The sequence below is a fragment of the Podarcis erhardii genome (assembly GCF_964252035.2).
Source record: "Podarcis erhardii genome assembly, chromosome: 17".
NCBI lineage: Eukaryota > Metazoa > Chordata > Lepidosauria > Squamata > Lacertidae > Podarcis > Podarcis erhardii.
The window spans coordinates 13286127-13306855 of NC_138515.1; the positions used below are offsets into that span (position 1 = coordinate 13286127).

Sequence of the window (20729 nt, forward strand, 5' to 3'; positions counted from 1 at the left end):
ATAACCTAGTATCCTGACTTAGAACAACTACACATTTGTTGACCCAGGGTAAGCCTAATATTTTCCCTCAACTTGTAATTATGGTAAAGAGCAGTATGTGGGTTCCCTCTTGCTATTTTTGTTTTTCAGGCTTAGGCATAGTGTAGCATTGGGGTGCTACACCTGGGGTGGCGAATCAATGGCCTTCCATATGTTGTTTTGTTGTTGTTGTTTAGTCGTTTAGTCCTGTCCAACTCTTCGTGACCCCATGGACCAGAGCACGCCAGGCACTCCTGTCTTCCACTGCCTCTCGCAGTTTGGTCAAAGTCATGCTGGTAGCTTCGAGAACACTATCCAACCGTCTCGTCCTCTGTTGTCCCCTTCTCCTTGTGCCCTCCATCTTTCCCAACATCAGGGTCTTTTCCAGGGAGTCTTCTCTTCTCATGAGGTGGCCAAAGTATTGGAGCCTCAGCTTCACGATCTGTCCTTCCTGTGAGCACTCAGGGCTGATTCCCTTCAGAATGGATCAGTCTGATCTTCTTGCAGTCCATGGGACTCTCAAGAGTCTCCTCCAGCACCATAATTCAAAAGAATGGATTCCAGCTCCCATCAGCCCCAGACAGCATGACCAGTGGACAGGGATCAGGGGTTGTAGTCCAACAACATATTGAGGAACTTGCGTTTTTCATCCCTGCTCATCCCAACGGTCACTGCTATTGTCTTCAACCAGAGCTTGCAAACGAAGGTAAACCCTGGTTTCAAACTCCAACTTAAAGCTAGCCATTGTTTACATTCTAGTAGTGTGTTTTGTTAGATGTCTCTTAACGTTATGCAAAGGGAAGGAGGAATTCGTGTAGTAGGAAAAGCAGAAGGACTGAGTCATGAGGCCGTGGGGTACTCAGAATCTCTTACATTAACGTTGAGATTGGGACACATCGTGTTTGCACCAGGCTGACATGATGCCTTATGGATGAATGATGTAATACAGTTTAAATGGAGAAAAATTGACTGCTTATTCAAACACACAGAAAAAGCCGTTTGGCAGTACAGTTTTTCTATGTACTGTAATAATTCAGGAGTTTGGCTTCCTTTTAAGCACAGCCTCCTGTTTCTTCCCATTTCTAGCACTTTTCATTTTCTATCTTGCCATATAGGCCTCTTTTTTTTTTGTCTTCTTGGTACCACAGGAAGGGGAAGTATACATGCTGTGTTTGCGATGGCTGCTCTCTGTGTTGGCATTTATCTTCACTCGCGAGGTTAGGCGAGATTAACCCTCAAGTGGCATTTAGCTTTTCTCACTCATGAAGAAAAATGCTGCAATACAGACCAGCTATAAAGCTGTCCGTTTGGATTAAGGATTGTTCCTTTTAAAGCATTGGTATCACTTTAGATTCCCTTTTGTGATGTGTACCAAGGGGGGGGGGGAGAGAGAGAGAGAGAGAGAGAAGAGAGCTTCAAGTTGGTCAATTGAGCTCAATCCAAACCGTAACTTGGATCAAAGTTTTCACTTCACGCTGAACATTGTTCTTCTGTGGAAGAGTTTGAACTTTTTCAGAACCGGATGAGGGGGCATTCAGGTCTAATAGGCAAGGTGTTGTTTAAGATGGATTTCCTTATACATTGTTCCAATACAATATTTTGTGACATTATAATATGATTCCTAGTGGTATCCTTAGACAAGAACACTGCATTTTTTCGCTCTATAAGACGCACCAGACTATAAGACACACCTAGTTTTTGGAGGAGGAAAACAAGAAAAAAAATATTCTGAATTCTGTTCTGGCATCTGGGATAGCTGTGCAGCCTGCATTCGCTCCATAAGACGCACACACATTTCCCCTTACTTTTTAGGAAGGAAAAAGTCAGTCTTATAGAGCAAAAAATTCGGTAATTTGTGAGCCACCCATTCAAACACAGCCTACTAGCAATGTACTGTGTCCTGCCAAGTGTTAACAACCTTTTGTAGTTGCCAGGTCAGCAATGAAGACAATACATTTATCAACACCATGCCTGGCTATGATGCATGGCTGATGGACTGCATTTGTCCTGTAGTCTACAAATTGTGCAGGGCCAGTTAGCTACTTTTGTGGCTTGCACACCTAGTACCTAGGTCCATTTTGTTATGATCTTTAGTATACTAGGGTTGGGCAATATCTTCTTTTCAACATTGTGATATATCACCAGTTAAACATCACAATATACCGATATATCACAATGTCTGAAATAAGGATGGAGCTACATAGAGGCATTGATTGGCTTCATGGTTTTCCCTGCATCGTGAATTTTGCCGGCGCCTGGTCTTGTGATTCACTGCCCCCTGTATGAGGCAGGGGAGAACTGAGCTGGTAGAGTTAATAGGGGCTGCAGGAATCGAGAGAAGCATTGGCTGGCTTCACAGTTTTTTCCACATTGTGATTTTTGCATAGCACACACACACCACGATTCGTGGTATATTGCCAGGTCAAAAATTATGAAACCGATATCACAATATGGACTTTAAACCGGTTTTGGATTATATATCACCCAGCCCTAACACACATCATGATTCATGATACAGTGGTACCTCGGGTTAAGTACTTATTTCATTCCGGAGGTTCCTTCTTAACCTGAAACTGTTCTTAACCTGAAGCACCACTTTAGCTAATGGGGCCTCCTGCTGCCGCCGCCCTGCCGGAACCAGATTTCTGTTCTTATCCTGATGCAAAGTTCTTAACCTGAAGCACTATTTCTGGGTTAGCGGAGTGTATAACCTGAAGCGTATGTAACCTGAAGCGTATGTAACCCGAGGTACCACTGTATATTGCCAGGTCAAAAATTATGAAACTGATATGGACTTCAAAACGGTTTTGGATGATATATTGATATATCAGCCAGCCCTACAATATATCCCAAAGAGGTGAATGGTGGAGGAAGGGGAAGGTTTGCTCTATGTTATTTCAGGGTAATATTCTATGAGAGTTTGGTGTTGGCACAGTTAACTTGCGTATTCTTAAGGGTGATAACATATTTGGCTTGTGCACAGTTGCATTCCATAGCTCTCAGGGGAAAGTTCAGAGTGGGAGTCTGCAGAATAGACTATAAGTTGTAGAGTGGGATACTTTTTATGTTGTAAAAGACACAAGAGAGAAAAGATTGCTATGGATTGTTTTGAATTTCCTTGGCAAAATTTGCCAGCTGCCATATTAGAAAGATCCCTTGGGATTCTTACAAGCTCTGCTGTCTGCTTTCAATCATAACTCCCGTTAGAACTGGCAAACAGGCCGGCTTTCCATCAAAAATACTTGAAAATGGCATTAGTATCCTCAATAATTGCAGGCTGCTTTTAGTATTTGTTTATTGCTATAATGTTTATGTGCACTATTATCTTGAGTGGACCTTGTTTTTGCTTGTTTGTTTCTTTTTCAGCATTATTGGTATCATCTTTGTTTCTTTGAAGTGGCAACTCTCATGCTAAGCCCAGGTAGTTTTGCTTGCAAAGTATGGAGCAGGGATCGGCAACCTAAGGCCCATGGGCCACAAGTGGCCCATGTGGGTTGTTTAACTGGCCCATGGACTCCCGCTGCCTGCTCGGTTGGCTCCTATGCGCCGGGCTAAACCAGCGTGGAGCAGAGCGGGGACTACCTTCCACTATGCTGGTCGGCTTCCCATTGGCTACAGGAAGCTCCTGCAGCCAATGGGAAGCTGTGCATGCCTCCTCCGCGCTGGAAGGAGGGCCAGAAATAGCGTTTGTGCATGCTTGCATGCACATACACTCTGGCCCACCACGGCATCTGTGGGACTGTGAATGGCCACAAGCCACAAAAACTTTGCCGACCCCTGGTATGGAGCAACCTACTTGCTGTGGATACAAGATTTCAAGGCACTTTCAAGACAGCCTGAATATAGCACCTAGAGCAGCTGCAAAAGTTTGGTGTTGTGCAGATTGTGATGGCATCAGGAGAGAGAAAGTCCTTTTAGCTCCTATACCACCACACCAACACAACCTTTTAAAGACTGCTAATGCTGCTGTCAAAGTTTTGGAGCGAGCCCTTGTCCACTTGGCAGTCTTAACAACTTCCCTTCATCTTTCATGCTCCCAGGTCTTCCATGAACCTGAGAGACCCACAGTAGTCAAGCTATAGGATTTCAAAGAGGTAAACTCTGGATTTTGTAAAATATTTGCAAACATAGCATGAAAGCATGGTTGGATTCAGGATATTTCCCCCCAATAAAGAAACATACAGTCATGCCTTGGAAGTTGAACAGAATCCATTCCGGAAGTCTGTTCGACTTCCAAAACGTTCAAAAACCAAAGCGTGGCTTCTGATTGGCTGCAGGAAGCCCTGTTGGGTGTTCGGCTTCCAAAAGAATGTTTGAAAACCGGAACATTCACTTCCGGGGTTCAATTGTTCGGGAGCAGATTTGTTCGGGAGCCAAGGCGTTTGAGATCCAAGGTATGACTGTATCTGGACAATTTATAACCGGGTTTCCCAAATTTGGGTCTCCAGCTGTTTTTGGACTACAACTCCCATCATCCCTAGCTAGCAGGACCAGTGGTCAGGGATAGTGGGAATTGTAGCTCAGAAACAGCTGGAGATCCAAGTTTTGGAAACTCTGATTTAGAATGAAGAATCTCTTGTCCCCGCAGTATAATGTTGAAGGACAACGACTGACTGCTCATAAATGGGCTTGCTGTTATTCTTGATACTTACTCCTTTTTCCTGCCCTACTTCCAGGCAGTTCAAGGCAACATACAGGGTGAGTCTTTTAAAAGAGGCCCCGTGGAACATGTGTACTCTGTATCCACAGGGCCTCTTTTAAAGGACTCACCCTGTATATGCTTCTCCACTCCAATTTTATTCTCAAAACAGCCCTGTGAGGCAGGATGGGCTGAGAGACAGAGTAGACCAAGGTGATCCAGTCAGCTTAAAAATGGCTTGAGAACCAGTGCAGTTATAACATGGAAATACTGAGGGCGGTTCCTTCCTGGATCACACTCTCTCTTTTGTTCTATATACCTGTCTCAAACATTTTGCTTTACAGATGTTATCTTTTAAAACCATTAAGACATGGCTGCTCCATTTATGCCCAGACTCTCCTGTTTTTGGTATATGGAAATGCATTTTGCACGGATGCAAGCAAAAGAAAAACCATTCTGGTTTGCAATGCTTGCTTTTTATTACCGTTTTTAAGGTCTGAGGATAAAAACATATGAGAAATCCATGCTGTATTGACGTGTAAAATGTAAATTCCTAGTAGCATAACGTTCCCAACATCTGCAGAATTTTCTCTCTGTTTAGTAAATTGGTAGTGGTAACAGTCTAGTCAAGTTAACCAGAAAGTGCTTCAGATCATCCCATCAGGAAATTACCTATGTTTTATAAGTATTATCGGAAGACTTGATGCATATCCTGCCCCTGGAAATGCATTTATAATTATCTTGTAAATATCTAATAAAGCAAAATACAGAACCAGAACCACTTGTGAATAAACTAAACCACAACCGATATTCCAAAAGCCAGGAGCATGACTAACTGTACTCTGTGTTAAGTAAATTTATCAAGTTGCCATTTTCTTGCAAACATAAGAACTGTGCATAGCGTTTGCAGTTAAGGCAACCTCTGGGCTAGATAAATGTAGCCTTCTGGAGTTAACTTGTGATAATTTCCATCAAAAAATATTCTCAGTATTTAGATCATCTTTAGTTTGAAGGCATGATTTCATTCCTATAAAAGTTTGTCTACCATGAGCAATGCCTACTAAGCCTGAGGCTTCTGTTCTACTACCAGTTGCAGGAAACTGCAGGATGGAAGAATGCTCTTAGGTCCTGCTTGTAAGACCACTCTGAGAATGGGATACTGGACTAGATGGGTCACTCTCCTGCACCAGCAGGCTCTTGTTATGCCCCTATGTTCTGACTAGTGACACACCATCTCAGGGACAGGAGTTGCTGAGGTGGTGTCTCCATCACAACTGTAGCTCCAATTTAGACATTGTTTGTGTTGACTTAACGTGGTAGGTGGCAGCAAGTTTTCGAGCTGATATATTGCAGATGGAGAACCTGCAGTACGTTTCCGAGCACAATTCAAAGTGTTGGTGTTGACCTTTAAAGCCCTAAACAGCCTCAGCCCAGGATACCTGAAGGAGTGTTTCCGCCCCATCATTCTGCACAGACACTGAGGTCCAGCTCCAAGGGCCTTCTGGCGGTTCCCTCCCTGCGAGAAGCTAAGCTACAGGGAACCAGGCAGAGGGCCTTCTCGGTAGTGGCGCCCGCCCTGTGGAACACCCTCCCATTAGATGTCAAAGAGATAAACAACTACCTGACATTTAGAAGACATATGAAGGCAGCCCTGTTTAGGAAAGTTTTTAATGACTGATGCTTTTAATGTATTTTTAATCTTTTGTTGGAAGCCACCCAGAGTGGCTGGAAAAACCCAGCCAGATGGGAGGGGTACAAATAATAAATTACTATTACTGCATCTGTCAAGATCTCCTGGAGTCCGTCAGTCCTATCCAGCATGACCAATAGTCAAGGCTGATGGGAACCAACAGTAGCCCTGGAAGTCCATAAGTTTCCCCATCCTAAGTTATATAAAGCCCAGAACAAGGCTAGGCTTAGTCTACATGTATAAGCACTACTGTAGCTTTAGGATTAGAGATCTTCATAGTACAGGATATTGGGTAGTATGCAGCACACCAGTGTTCAGTTTTGTTTTGTGGGAAACTACTGGAATGAAACTCCATATCAAATGGGTTTATTTTAACAGCTGCTACTCCACAGTCCTTTCTACACATCATGTTTCTTGTTAATATCCTTTTGTGTAGCACTTTTTAATGTGCAAAGTGTCCTATAGTCTTTCTGTCACAAACAACTATGTGAGAAGACAATGGTTGTCTCATCTTACAAATGGGGAACTAGAGCCAAGAAAACGCCCCCCCCCCGACTTGCTGAAGAAAATGTGACTTCATGGAAGAGGGGGAAATTTGAATCCAAAACTTCAGTCATTGCTCTGCTTGCTGAACCACACTGGTTCTCAGCATAATGTTTTGGTCAATGTATGGAGTTGAGTTCCAGTCAAAGTAATCTGCCATGTTTTTTCTTCTTCAGTAATGTACTTCAGGAGTCCTGAGATTATTTTATTAAGAAAAGAAATATATTGATCTAGCAATATTGTGGACCAAATAGATGCACACCACTTTTAAACCACATACAAATATCCCATAGGACAGTGAAATCATTTTGATAGGTGGAGAGAAATGCAGCACTTTATTGCATGTGCTAATATATGAAAAGCTGCCCCTCTCACTCTTATGAGGACAATATCCATTTCCCTTTTATAACTTTAGCATGCCCAAAGCAAGCAAGAGTATCTTAATGTCTTTTTGTATGACAAAACTGCTGCATTATTATGCATACTATTTTCTTCTTCTAAACTTTGCATTAAGAGGAAGAATAAGGGGATTCCTCAAGCTATCAGCTATGTTATGTCCAACTTGTCCAAATCTAAACAGACCTGCACATCTAGCAAGAACATGTTCTTTCCCCTTAAAATTCCTGGAAGAGATAGATACAACTAAACTGCCAAAAAACAATATTTCTTTTTTAAATATCAAAATATGTACATGCACAATTTAAACTTTCAAATGGATATTGGATTAGGCGGTGGTAAGTTTTTGATTCACTCTTTTGCAGTTTCATGAAGGAGTTAAAATAATTTCCTTGTGGGGTAGTGTTGGCAGTGTGGTGGGTTTTTTCTCCTTTTTTTTGGTCTTTAATTTAGGCTCATTGTTATACAAAAACTGTTAGCCTGGGTAAAGCCGCACCTTGAGCACTGATGTAAACTGAGTTTTTCAAAGTACATTAAAATTTGCCATACTCTTCCCTTGGCGATTGGGAGATTTGCATCTGGTAGCGATTCACTCAGCCGAATGGAAGTTCGCTCTCCTTAGAGTCCTGATAAGCGGACACATGACATTTGCAAAGAGCAGTCTGCCCACTTGAGTGCCAGGGCAAACTGGAAGAAATTCTGTGCTTCCAATTTCATCAGAAACGTAGGGAATATTGCAAATGACACTACCAAATCAACTGTAAATAGATGATAATTTGATTGACATCTGGAAAGCTGTCACAGGCTGAGCAGCCCATAACAGGAACATTTACCGAGTGCAAAGGCAGCTTTCAAGTAAATCACTTTTTGTCCAGTGGGGCCGAGCCAGATTATAATTGCATGTCCTTCCCTTCATTGCAAATTCCCCATTACCGTAACCAGCAGTGTCTCATTTATAGGAAGGTTGTCTTCCAAATATTCACAGTGCCTCACCGTTAACTCGTAACCTCCCTCTTCGCAGTTGCTCATTGTGTAGGATTATCACACTTTTTCTTCCCTGCATTTTAATAAATCTCATTAACTCCTGCCCCCTCTTATAGTGCGCATGTCGCCGATTAGTTTGTTCTTGGTGCAGTAGGGCGAAATAGGCCCTCTTTTGGAGCAACATCCACAGATTGTCCAGACAGCAAAAACATCCATGGGAATTCCAGTGATTTTAAATGAATAATAATATCCCAAGGATCAAAGACAAACATAGGGACCCAAAGGTCTATCTATGTAATAGTGAGCATTGCTATATGGAATTTCTAGATGCCTTGGTGATCCTTGGAGAAGGAAACAAAGTGAAACTTGTCCCTTAAAACTTCAGCAATGTTGATTCTTTTTCATGTATGAACATCAGGCGCTTTAAGGCAAACTGTTTATAGAAACAACTGATAGGTTAACAGAGTTAAAAGGATTGCTTAGCATCCATTGATAGTCTTTATGAACCAGCTCTGTGGTGTACACACATTAGTTTCAGAAACTTGCTATATTATCATTATGTAGGAGCTGCTGTTTGCCCACCTTTTCTTCTGAAATGTCGCACTTACTTAATAAACAACACTTGGTAACGCGTATGTGAATTACACTCTTTTAATAATGCTCGCAGCCAATTTTGCGAAATAAAAAAAAAACAGTTTTCTCTTTCGCAAGGACGTGTGGCAGCTAAAATGGGAACCACTGGTGAGAACAGAAGAGTAAAGCAAAGCCAGTGATAAGGTTCTCCTGCTGATTGTTAGAACCGAATGGATAAATGTCTTCCTTCTTAAATGCTTTTTCATCGAAGCTATAAAAGCTTGAATTCCCAATCACTGCAAATTGGTATAAAGCCTAGTGGACACCCCCTTTCTTTTCTTTCTTTCTTGGATGTTTGACTTTGTGCTTTCTAAGCTATTTTTAAAAAACCATTTCTTCCTGACCCCGCTCATTGTAGCCTCAGTTTCTTTTTCTTAAAAAGAAAAAGAAAAAAAAGCATAGAGAGTCACAGCTCTCACTAATTGTACTGAGCCTGCCTGCGTAGCAAGTGTCGGATGATTTGATAGGAGTGACATGCAGCTAAATGGAATAGGAAAAGACATAGCAATGGACTGTTAGTCCATTAGTTTGCTCCAGCAGCTTGTTTTACTAAGGAGCTCTCTAATGGCTTCTCGGCAATAATTACTATCTCTCTTTCTCATGCTATTCAACATGACAGGCACTTGCTATAGTTGCAGCTAATATATTTGCACTCTAAAGGCTCCAATGCTGAGTTGAGTAGGTTTGGCTATGAAATGAATTATTGGCTTTAGAGGGGCTTTTTTATAATAATGGGAGGAGCTGCCTAATGCAGAAGACTGTCATTTTGTTTAGCACATTAAATATTTGCATGCAAAGTTGAATGGATATTGCATTCTGCACTGTTGGAGATGGCTATACGTTTCTGGCATGTTATGAGTTTAACACAGTTTCAGGCTTTTTCTTTTTTAATGGGGACCTTTTGCTTCCTTTAATGATAAATACAGAAAAGTAAAAATTCAACTTCCTTCAGTTCAGCATCCTTTAAAAGCTTTCTAAGGGGCGTTGCATGACTTTGTAAGCATGTGGTTATGGGTGTGCACACAGACATATTAAAAAAAACACAAAAAACCAACTCTTGATTTGCAGTTTTATTTTAAACCCGGTATTCTATCAGGCACTGGCATGAAAAACATGCAATTGCATTAGTTCTTTGTAATTTTTTCAGGAATTGTAAGGACTAAGATTATAGCATTTCATATACCGCACTCCAATTCATTGTGTGTTGTTGATGGAATGGGTACTGGATGCAGATATGAGTTCCAACTAATTATTAGCCATGAACCTCATAGGTTGACCTTGAGCTAGTCACATACCCTCCAACATCCTGGGAAACAAAGCCAGGGCACTCATTTTTGGGTTCTGAGCTCTCGCAAAAGCATGAGACCCTAACAAAAACAAAAACCGAGCAGCTTCTGTTCTGACACAAACCAGCTGACTCACACCAGAGCACAGGAACAAAAAACCCGGACATTCTGGGATCCATTCAGAGAAGTGAGAAGTCCCACTTAAATTGGGACTGTTGAGCAGTATGCAGTCACTGTCTCTCAACCAAATTTATATGACTGGGTAGCCATTAAGATAAAATGGATGACAGACCCATGTACGCTGCCTTTTCCCCTTTGGTGACATACAGGATGCAAATGTGCTAAATACATTTGCTCTTCCTAAAGGTGGAAAATGAATAGTAAGCTTTGTCAGTAGCTTGCAAATGAATGGGGTGTAGACGGAAAAGTACAGCAATGGACAAATGTCTGCAGATGCAGTTTAGAGTGGGACTGACAAGTATAGAACTCTGGGCAGGGGGGCAGGAATCCACTGAGAGAACTTAATTGATGCATATTACTGGCCCAAATTTGTGAGCTCCCAGACCCTGGAGATGCCTCTTTCTTCCTCCTCCTTGACATTGGTGGGTTGTGAGAGTGGAAGGGAAAGAGTTCTTCTCAGCCCTGAGATGCAAATCTGAGCTGGAGATTAATTCAGGGGCCTTAATTCTTGCCTTCATGTTGAGTGTTAGTATCTTGAGCTAAGGCATTTCAAACTTCTGTGACACCACTAGAGAGAATAGGTTGTTGGGGTAAAATCTCTCATTTGCAATCTTCAGACTCTCGCTGTCTTTTTCTTTGTTTACTAAATATTAGTTGTCCCCCTCCCCCCGGTGAATTTGCATGTGCTGAACCAGAATCCTAGTGTGATGAGAAAAGGAGAAAAACTTTTCTGTATCCACTCTCACTGCACCATGCATAGTTTTATGACTCTTAATTGCACCGTGCGCTGCCACCCTCCCACCACCCCCAGTGCGTCTAAACGAAAAGCCGTGTAGGGAAGGTGATTCCACACCTGGAAGCATTTTGGTGTAGTTTAAAAGGTGAAGTGCAAGGTGGTTTGACCTAATCCATTTGAATGGAAAAGGACATGAAGTCTGCTCTGACCTCTTGGCAAGAGGGTTAGTCTTGGGCACCAGTTTTTCTTTGAAAGGTACTATATTGTCCCTACAAGTGTGCAACAATTATGGAAGGAAGATTTTGTTATGGTAAGTTCTGAGCTACAGCCTTAAAACTATTTTTGTTTGGGTGGGATGCTATCAGACCTGTCACCACTTAATTAATTAACTAATTATTACTATGAAGGAGTTGTATTTTTTTTCCTGGGGAGAAAATGGGAGAACCATCATAGTAAAAAGGTGTATGTTTTTCCTCTGTTTGGATTCCTAACCACTCTCTTTTTATGCTTCCTATGAAGCTGAAACATACAAGGACCAATGTTTATGGTGCTGATGATTGTGGTCAGAAGGGGCTAAGGGCCAGCCCTCTCAGTCTCTTCTAGTGTCCCTATTTACCCCAGATTTGATCCCAGAAGGTATCTCTTTTCCTTAGGATGTCCCTATTTTCATTGGAGAAATGTTGGAGGGCATGTCCCCATGGCAGTAGTAGGGGTTGTCAAAAGTTGGTGCATCAGAAACAACAGTTGGTGCACACTACCCCTTCCCTTACACATACACAGGAACACATGCACAAAGACAGACACCAGACAAGGCTTAGCCCCTCCTGGTTTATATGCACCAGGATTGTCAAACTGGTTTGGCATTTTCATAATAACTAAATGGCTTTTTATTACTTTTGACCTGGCCGCACGGTGTGGCTGCAATTGATTTAATACCCTCTAGCTGCTATTGTGATGCCCATAATTTATTTGTTTTCTTTAAAGAGAAATTATTGTTACTAATTGGTAGCGCTCATATTGAACAGCTCCCCCACCCCACCCCCAATATTGTTGAGCGGCAGAGTACGCCAAAGTGGGGGAAGAACTTGGCTAGAAGTAGTTTGAAGTGTCTGTTAAGAAATATCTTCCTGCTACATTATTAAAACTCACCAGGCAACACAAATGTACATAACACAGAGCAAGCTGGAAAACCCAGCTCAAATAGCCCCTTAAAGTAGCATACAGGAAAAACGATTAATGAAAAACCGATGAGATGGTAAGCCTACATGGCAGGCCATGGAGACTATCTTTCCTTTGCCATGTGAACATTACTTGGAATGACTTTTAAGTTCACTAAAGAGAGTGAATATATGCTGGCAGAATCCACAAAACAATTTTCAGCGAGTTAGATTTACACTGCTCAAGATGTACCTTTAGATAGCGGACCTTGTGCGGTGTGGTATTTATTTTTTACGAGCAATTCACTTTCCTTCCTTTTCCCAAACACATTGCGTCTACACAGGAGGACACATTTCCCCTGTATTTCTAGAGATAACTCCCCACTTTACCCCTCTTGTCTGCAAGGCTAGACATTAAGTCGAGTCCCACCTTTGTTCATTAAGAACCTCTTGTGTGATGCCACTCTGTCCGAAACGGGGCTCAGTCAGCCACTGCATGACGGGGAATGAGATCAGCTCCAGCTCTGAGCTGTTCCCCTGCCACACAGCTGTTAAAAGTAATGGCATTCCTTCCTCTCCAAGGACTGGCAAATCTCTTGACAAAGAACAGGCGAGAAACACACACAAGAACACACAGAGTTACTTTATGCAGTGATACAATTCAGGGAAACAACTTTTTTTTATACTACAGTGGTACCTCCGGTTACAGACGCTTCAGGTTACAGACTCTGCTAACCCAGAAATATTACCTCGGGTTAAGAACTTTGCTTCAGGATGAGAACAGAAATCGTGCGGCGGCAGCGGGAGGCCCCATTAGCTAAAGTGGTGCTTCAGGTTAAGAACAGTTTCAGGTTAAGAACGGACTTCCAGAATGAATTAAGTTCTTAACCTGAGGCACCACTGTATTGGTATGTTGCGATGTTTAGCTGGTGATACATAGCAATGTTGAAAACCAGATATCACCCAGCCCTAAAAGCTGATACCCAGTAGTGTAGAAGGCACAGGTAACTTGCAAAGGATCCTCTTATTTCAACTTCCTCTACCTTTTTAGAGCTGCTGAAAATCACTTTTGCACTTTTATTTCTCTCAGGATGCCACCTATAAGTTTCACAGGACTTGACAGTGGTCCTTCCTGCAGCATGAAAAGGGAAGAAAGCTCAGCTCTTCATTTGTCTTTTATGTGGGCTGGATTTGGGGCATGGAACTAGATTTCTGCAATAGTTTCTAAAGTCATAATTAAAGTTGGCAGTTCTTTTGGTCACTCAAGGAACTTATCAAATATGCCTCAAAGTCTGAAAGAGAGAGAGCAAGAGAGTGTGCGCATGCGGCTTTGAGCTCAGGTGTGTTAAAACTTCTCAAACGTCTCTTTCTCTTGATGCCTGTGATACCTAAAACAGTAGGACAGCTCTCCTTTTCGGTAGCTGGGCAGACTTCATTTAGACACTTATTGTACCAGTATTTCAGGAACCCTTAGCTCAAAAATCGCCTTACTGTAACCCCTTGATGCACACCCCCATCTCCAGTGCAGGTGCAACTAGTTCTCTGCTCCCCAGAGCATATCATCAATTTCACGATATAACAGAAGCTTTTGAAGAAGGCTCAGGAACACTAGATGTTTCACCTTCAAAGCTTCTCACGAATAAAAGGGTGTCGCCAGCCCAGCCTTGTCATAGCGCATGTTAAAAGAGAGAATCACAGATTGAATCATAGAACTGCAGAGGTCAGGATGCTTTCTGCCATAAACAACAAGCATGCAAACTGTGACAGAGAAAAAGCCAAAGCAAAGAAGCTGTACCTGAAGAACACACCTAGACAGAAAGGTGCTTTTTACAATTCAAATAACAAGTCCGACCCTAACATCTTCACCACCTCAAACAGAAATGTTGCTTGTGGAGCTGAGGAAATTAATCAGCCAATAGTCTGATTTGGTGGTACGTTGTTTCTCATGTTCAGAAACGCTGAACTTTTAAAACATATTTCAGGACCTTTTGAAAGTAATGCATCTCATAATGCTATGCAAGATACCTGAGTTCTATATTCCAGTTTTAAATCAACCCTCTTGAAATTTAGAAATATTTTTCTCCCTAGTACCAAATGTTAAGCGTAGTGCTTCACTTTCCATTTCCAAAATATTTTTCTAGAACTAACCTCACCCGTAGACACCAGCTGCCATGTGCCAATTCAGCAATGAATAGCATCCATAAATGTCACTTAACTTGCCGATTAAACCAGATTTATTGCTATTTTGCATTGTTGAAACAGCACAAAGCAGCTGGAGTATGCTGGATTTTTTGGCATGTCACATTTGCATGGTTCCACTGCCAGGATGCCTCTTGATTGTCACCTTTTGCTCTGCAGCATTTGACACTGAGTTCTGGTTACGGAGGAACCTTAGAGGGGAAATCCTTGACGGTAAGATAAATTTTGTCAGTGGAACCCATTAACGAGAAGGGTAACAAGCTGTCCCTTGCTGGAGGGCTTCAGTCAGCATAGCCATCCCTTGGAGTTGCTCTACCACTGGAGTTCCTACACTAAGCAGGTGTTTTGACTAGTTATATGGTGACCTTCAACTCAATGATTCAAATAATGCAACTCTTGTTATGCTATCTAGGTTCATTTATGTCAGCGCCCTGTAGAATGCATGCACACATTTTCAGACTTCCCTTCCACTCACAATTCTTCCAGGTTTAAGATTTCAGGGATATCTCTGGGACATGTAGCTTGGCTTACCTGCACAAGTGATCTGGGGCTATTTGCTCACCAAAAAAACAGACACACACTGAAAAGTGGACACAGAGTGTATGCACTGCAGTTGATTTCGCCTACAAAGAAGTGATGCTGAGGTAGGGAAGGAATGGGAGTATTGGTTCAGATATCTGACTTACCAGCCTTGCTCGAGCAGCTGGGTGACTCTAACAAGTGAAATAGGTAACCCCAACAAAATGGTGCAAATTGGGCTCATATATCAAGGAAACGCACATGGACAAAGTCTGTACACACAAGTGCATATCAGCCAAATAACATGCCCATCTTTCTATAAATTTAGAGATACATATTTACATACAGATGTATGCACATATTCAAATTCTCCCTATGCACTTGCTGTGATCCAATAATTACCCCCCCTCCCCGGTTGATGCTGTTTGAATTTTTTAAAAAATGCATTTGAACATCACTTCTAGTTTGGCCCCAAAACTGTGTCTTGCCTATGGCTACCTATCAAATTTGTGGCTGAAGTGAGAATTGGAACTTGCACAATTTGGTTTCATGTGTAGAGAACCATTGGCCTGCTTAACAATAATTCTGTGAACTCCTAACAGCCTCCAAATGACTTGTGTGGATTTTGAGTAAGCTCACGGGAGTCCATGTGTTTGGTAACCTGAAGGCTGGATTACTGCAGTGCACTCTATGTGGGGCAGCCCTTGGGCCTGTTGCAAAAGGTCCTGCCTGTGCAGAATGCAGCAGCCAAGCTGTTGATGGGAGTATCTGGCTGGCAGCACGTAACATTGTTGTTAAAACATCTACACTGGCTTCTCATGTAGACAAAAACGTAGTATGTAGTATATATCATTAAATGGATAGTATGTGGCTCTAAGTTAATAAATGAAACGTTGATATTCTCGGTTTGATGCTAGAGTAAACATGCCGTACAAGAATTCAGAGTTTGAGAGCTTGATTGGGTTGGTTGTACGACTACTTTGTGGGAAAGGAGGAGGTTTGAAAATTATGTTTGTTTTGGAGTCAATTTGTATGGTAAGTTAAGTATGAGATTTATGGTGTGCAGTGTGCAGAATGTTTTATTTACTCTTCCAAAGATTATGGTTACATGCAACATCTGAATTTGATATTTTGAAACCAAGTTCAGGAAATATAGCATAACTGAATACAAACCATCCCCCCCCCTTAATTGCACCTTATATTGGCTTATTTGTTAGTTCTATAATTAAGCCATTACAGTATCGCTTACTCGTATCACTGGCTGGCGTTGCTCTTCCTAACTTCCTCCACGTAGAACTCATAGAATGTGCACATGCAAATATATTTCTTGGTATTACTAAGTCCTTTCCACTTTTACCGTTCCTCATCTAGCAATTCACACTATGCACTCTTCCAATAGAATGCTCTAGGTGTCTGTCATCTGCATTCCTCCCATAGATCCCTGTATGCAGGATACCCTTGCTCTGGATGAGAATAATGGTGGCAAGGGATTCAGAAGCCTGCTCATTTTAAATCACAGCAGATATTTTCTGGTTCCACTTGTCTATCCTTCTGCAACTCATTTTTGGGTCCCCAGTGAATAATATTTAGCATGTATTTAGTATTAATGCATTTTTCATGTGCAATATTTAGTAACTTTGCATGGGAGAAGGTGGGTTTTTAATGAGAAAAAAAAGTTCAATTTCCCTCCCCAAGCCTTGCAGCGTTTACCAAAATATATTGTGCGGTTATAGCATTCATTTGTGGTACAAAGAAAAGACAAACACTGCAAAATAGCAGTTGTGATCTTATTGCATAATTCTTCAAAATATTATCGATTTCAGGCTTTTAAATAAATAATTATTTATTTTTGCAAATTTAGAAATGGATGTGTGATGCAAACTATGCCCAATTCACTGCTTAATATCCTAATAGTGAAGGATTTCGTTGAGTGTGAAAATGTTGTACAAGTTAGCATGTGCCTAGTCAATGAATGTACACTGCCCTGTAAATCAGCCTGTACCAACTGGAGATTATGGTAATAATAGAATGTTCTTGTTTTGCTGTGCATATATGTACAGGATTTTTTATTTTTTTTTGTACTACATATGATCTTGCAAAGTATGCAAGTGTGCATTTGTAAATGTACAGTAAAACCTGTCTTAAGTGATGACCCAAGGGCCTAGTTGTGGTAGTCTTTTTAATTAAAGGTCAAACAAAATTATGCTAGGAACCTTAGGGAAACTTTAAAGTGATTTTTTAAGACAAGGGCTGCCTATTAGATTTTGTTCGTTGTATAAATCTGAGTACTTGGTTTGTGAATCCCATCCTGCCAAGAGTGTGATTCCTCACTCATTTTTATTGTTCAACTGGAAATGGCAGAACATCTGTGGACTGTTGAGGTTTGAGTCATAATACCAATGAAAGCATGTTTTTCGTGAAACAAGTAATGAGGATATAATTAGGCCAGGTTTAATTCTTTTTTCACTTTGCTATTCCATCAGAAATGCTGCTTTCGACTAGATGAAGCACTCCGCAAAACTGTTTTGACAGAATTTAAAATTGTTTTGTTGTTGAAATGTCTCAAAATGAGGGAATGGTTGACATTTTGGAATGTTGACACTCCAGATTCACAGCAACAGCTCTGCTTGTGAACTGCTGACTAGGGATTGGGCACAAGGCATGAGGCCGAAGAAGGGATTTTGAAAGGGAACTCTTCTGATTCACGACAGATCCCTAAACGTTTCCAGTGATTACAAATATGCTTTGCAGTAAAGAAAAGGAACCAAGTTTCTGGCGATTACTCGACCCTTTACCTTGCAAAATATGAAATTCTTCCAGGATTAGAAGAAGAATGCATTTGTGGCAATGCTTGCAAACATGTCCTGGCAAAACATTGTTTTATGAGCTTGAAAGTGTGGCAGGTTTCCCTTAGTGGCATAGCGTAGAAGTATTGATGTGACCGCTACTCCACGAGAAAATGGAAAGGGCTGAGAGCAATTAACTAACCTTGCTGCAGAGCTATTTCCTATCAGTTTAGCCTTTACAGTAGAACAGTTACGCAGGCGTTTTCACTGTAAACTGATTGCTTATTATGCTGTTCCTTGCACCTGGATCCTTTAACATTCCTCATAGCTTAGAAAGCAGTAGTACCTCCTTTATTATGGGATTGGGAAGCCGTTTGTTCAAGTTATCTTTATGGTTTGGGAGCTGCTGCAGTGCTGTTGCTTTAAAGTAGCACCATGAGCATGACGTCCTGGGCTTCAGAGCAACACCCACAGGCCTCAGTCATGTGGGAGCAACCTATTTTGCAGCTTTTGGCAGTGTGGGCTCTGCCCACGTGGCTTGGAGCTTCTGTCGTTTATCTTTGCAGCATGGGAAGGAGTTGATGTGCTGTAACTTTCATGCCTTGAAGGGAAACCTAACTGGAATTAGGAGAAACATGCTTCTTCTATTGAAGAAGCCTTCCAGGAAAGAATGAGGTGACTGGTTGCGATAGGTGAGTTGTGTGTGTAAGAGCAAGAGGGTTGGCGGAATAGTGTATATCATGGGTAGGCAAACTAAGGCCTGGGGGCTGGATTCGGCCCAATCACCTTCTAAATCTGGCCTGCAGATGGTCCTGGAATCAGCGTGTTTTTACATGAGTAGAATGTGTCCTTTGATTTAAAATGCATCTCTTGGTTATTTGTGGGGCATAGGAATTTGTTCATATTTTTCCCCAAAATATAGTCCGGCCCCCCACAAGGTCTGTGGGACAGTGGATTGGTCCCCTGCTGAAAAAGTTTGCTGACCCCTGGTGTATATAGTGTGTTTACTGACTTATATACGTGTAGGAAAATACATAATATATGTCCCATATCTTTTTATTCTGAAACTGCTGAATGCATGGATTGTTGGATATTGAGCTGGTTAATGCCTGCCCTGAGTTTACATGCTTGACTTTCTAGGCAGGCTTTTGCTATGCAAATTTCCAACAATAATTTGCACAGACTCATGGGTTTTGAGCTTGCACTTGTATGCGCATGCGCCTGCCAGAGAGTTTTCCACATGCCATTTTAGGAGTGATCTGTGAGCACACAGCACATAGTAAATGTATCTTAGCTTGTACAATGCTTTTACGAATTGGCAAAAGCCAAGCACCTGTGTATTTCTGTGTGTTTCCTCCCCCTTACCTCTGCATACCTATGCATGCACCACATTAAAAAGCAACATTTAAACATAATGGACAATAACAAGAGATACATTAGGATATTCTGTGAATACGAGCTCAGTCTTAAGTACTAAAAAAGATCATGAAGCTGATTCTTCTCTCTTCAAGTGATTTAGCATATTTACGCAAATCTAATTCGCCACCATATCTAATGTGCACCCTAATTTTCATGACGTAATTTGGCCAAAAAAGTGTGCATTACCTTCGAGGAAATATGGTGTCTTCAGAACAGTTACATGGTTAACCCATTTGAGTGTTACTTGGTCATGTTTGTGCACCCATGGGATCGCTTCAGAGAGCCAGAGCTTACGTTCCCAATATTACATAGGAATTGACCCATGGCACAAACTTTTCCAACCACAATGACTTCTTTATTTGTAAATGCTTGAATGGCTGTAATCCCTGCATGCTTCACTTCCATTGAACTCAATGGAACTTTCTTCTAGGTAGACACGTCTAGGATTTTTTTATTATTATATATTTCTTTTGCTGTAAGTAGGTTAGTAAGAGCAGGTTGCCCAAGACTTTTGTATTTCTTCTATCAAATAATGTAGTGTTATGTGTATATTTCTTCACAGCTGAAGTCCATTTCTATACATTCTATATCGCCAGAATATCTATACGGTTCAGTGAAAGGAAGAAAATGTTTGTACTACTCATTTTCACAAATCTGAATAGTTTTCTGGTATAAAAATGCACCCGTTTTATGACTTTTAGATGCAAGAGAACCAGATGGGGATCTGGGGTGTGATTGAAACTTACTTCTCTCTTGAGGTCCTGGGATTTCTGCTAAGTATTGAGGTGATAGTTCATGGGTAGGCAAACTAAGGCCCGGGGGCCAGATCCGGCCCAATCGCCTTCTCAATCGGCCCACGGACGGTACGGGAATCAGTGTTTTTACATGAGTAGAATGTGTCCTTTTATTTAAAATGCATCTCTGGGTTATTTGTGGGGCATAGGAATTGGTTCATTCCCCCCCTCAAAAAAATATAATCCGGCCCCACACAAGGTCTGAGGGACAGTGGACCGCCCCCCCCCCTTCTTGGAAAAGTTTGCTACCAAGTTATTAGAAAGCATGCAGTCATCTGTGGGTTTTTTGTGGATGGAAATCTATTATTCTTTCACTGCTGTCAGCAGTGAGAAGCCCAGTACACATTCTTTTGGAATAAATCTTACATTATGTTTTATTTTGTTTATTCACGGCAAAGTTTTTGCTCCTTGATGGCATGACACACATTGTCCCTTTCTGCTGTCAGCAATTAAGAGAAAGCCTTGGCTGATTTTTTTTTTTTTAAGCCTTGTGACATAGAGAACATTTGCCTGAAACGTTCCCATGTGAGCCTCGATCTTGGCTAAACTCTGAAAGGGAGGAGGGAGAGTGAATAAGGCTTTTGTTGAAGAGTGACAGGCAGGCAGCGCCGGCTAAGTTTAACTTAAATCCTTTCGTTGATATTGGAAAGTCATAAGCCTGCAGATGACATTGCCACATTCAATGCGCTGTGTGATCTGGGACTTTGTTGCTTGCATGACTGTGTGGGTATGTGTATAGTGTAAACATTT

At 41.6% G+C, this 20729-nt stretch overlaps 1 protein-coding gene across 5 annotated transcripts in view; it reads left to right on the forward strand.

Moving 5' to 3' along the window:
• BNC2 (basonuclin zinc finger protein 2) overlaps positions 1 to 20729 on the forward strand; it is a 409624-nt gene that overhangs the window by 52340 nt on the left and 336555 nt on the right. Inside the window, exon 1 of one of the 5 annotated variants that reach the window (XM_081844843.1) lies at positions 18300 to 18458. The exons of 3 other annotated variants lie outside the window; for them this stretch is intronic. The gene's annotated coding sequence lies outside the window, so the exon portion shown is untranslated. Of the gene's footprint in view, positions 1 to 18299; positions 18459 to 20729 lie in introns of those variants that run through there. One more of the 5 variants, XM_081844846.1, reaches the window with a different exon arrangement.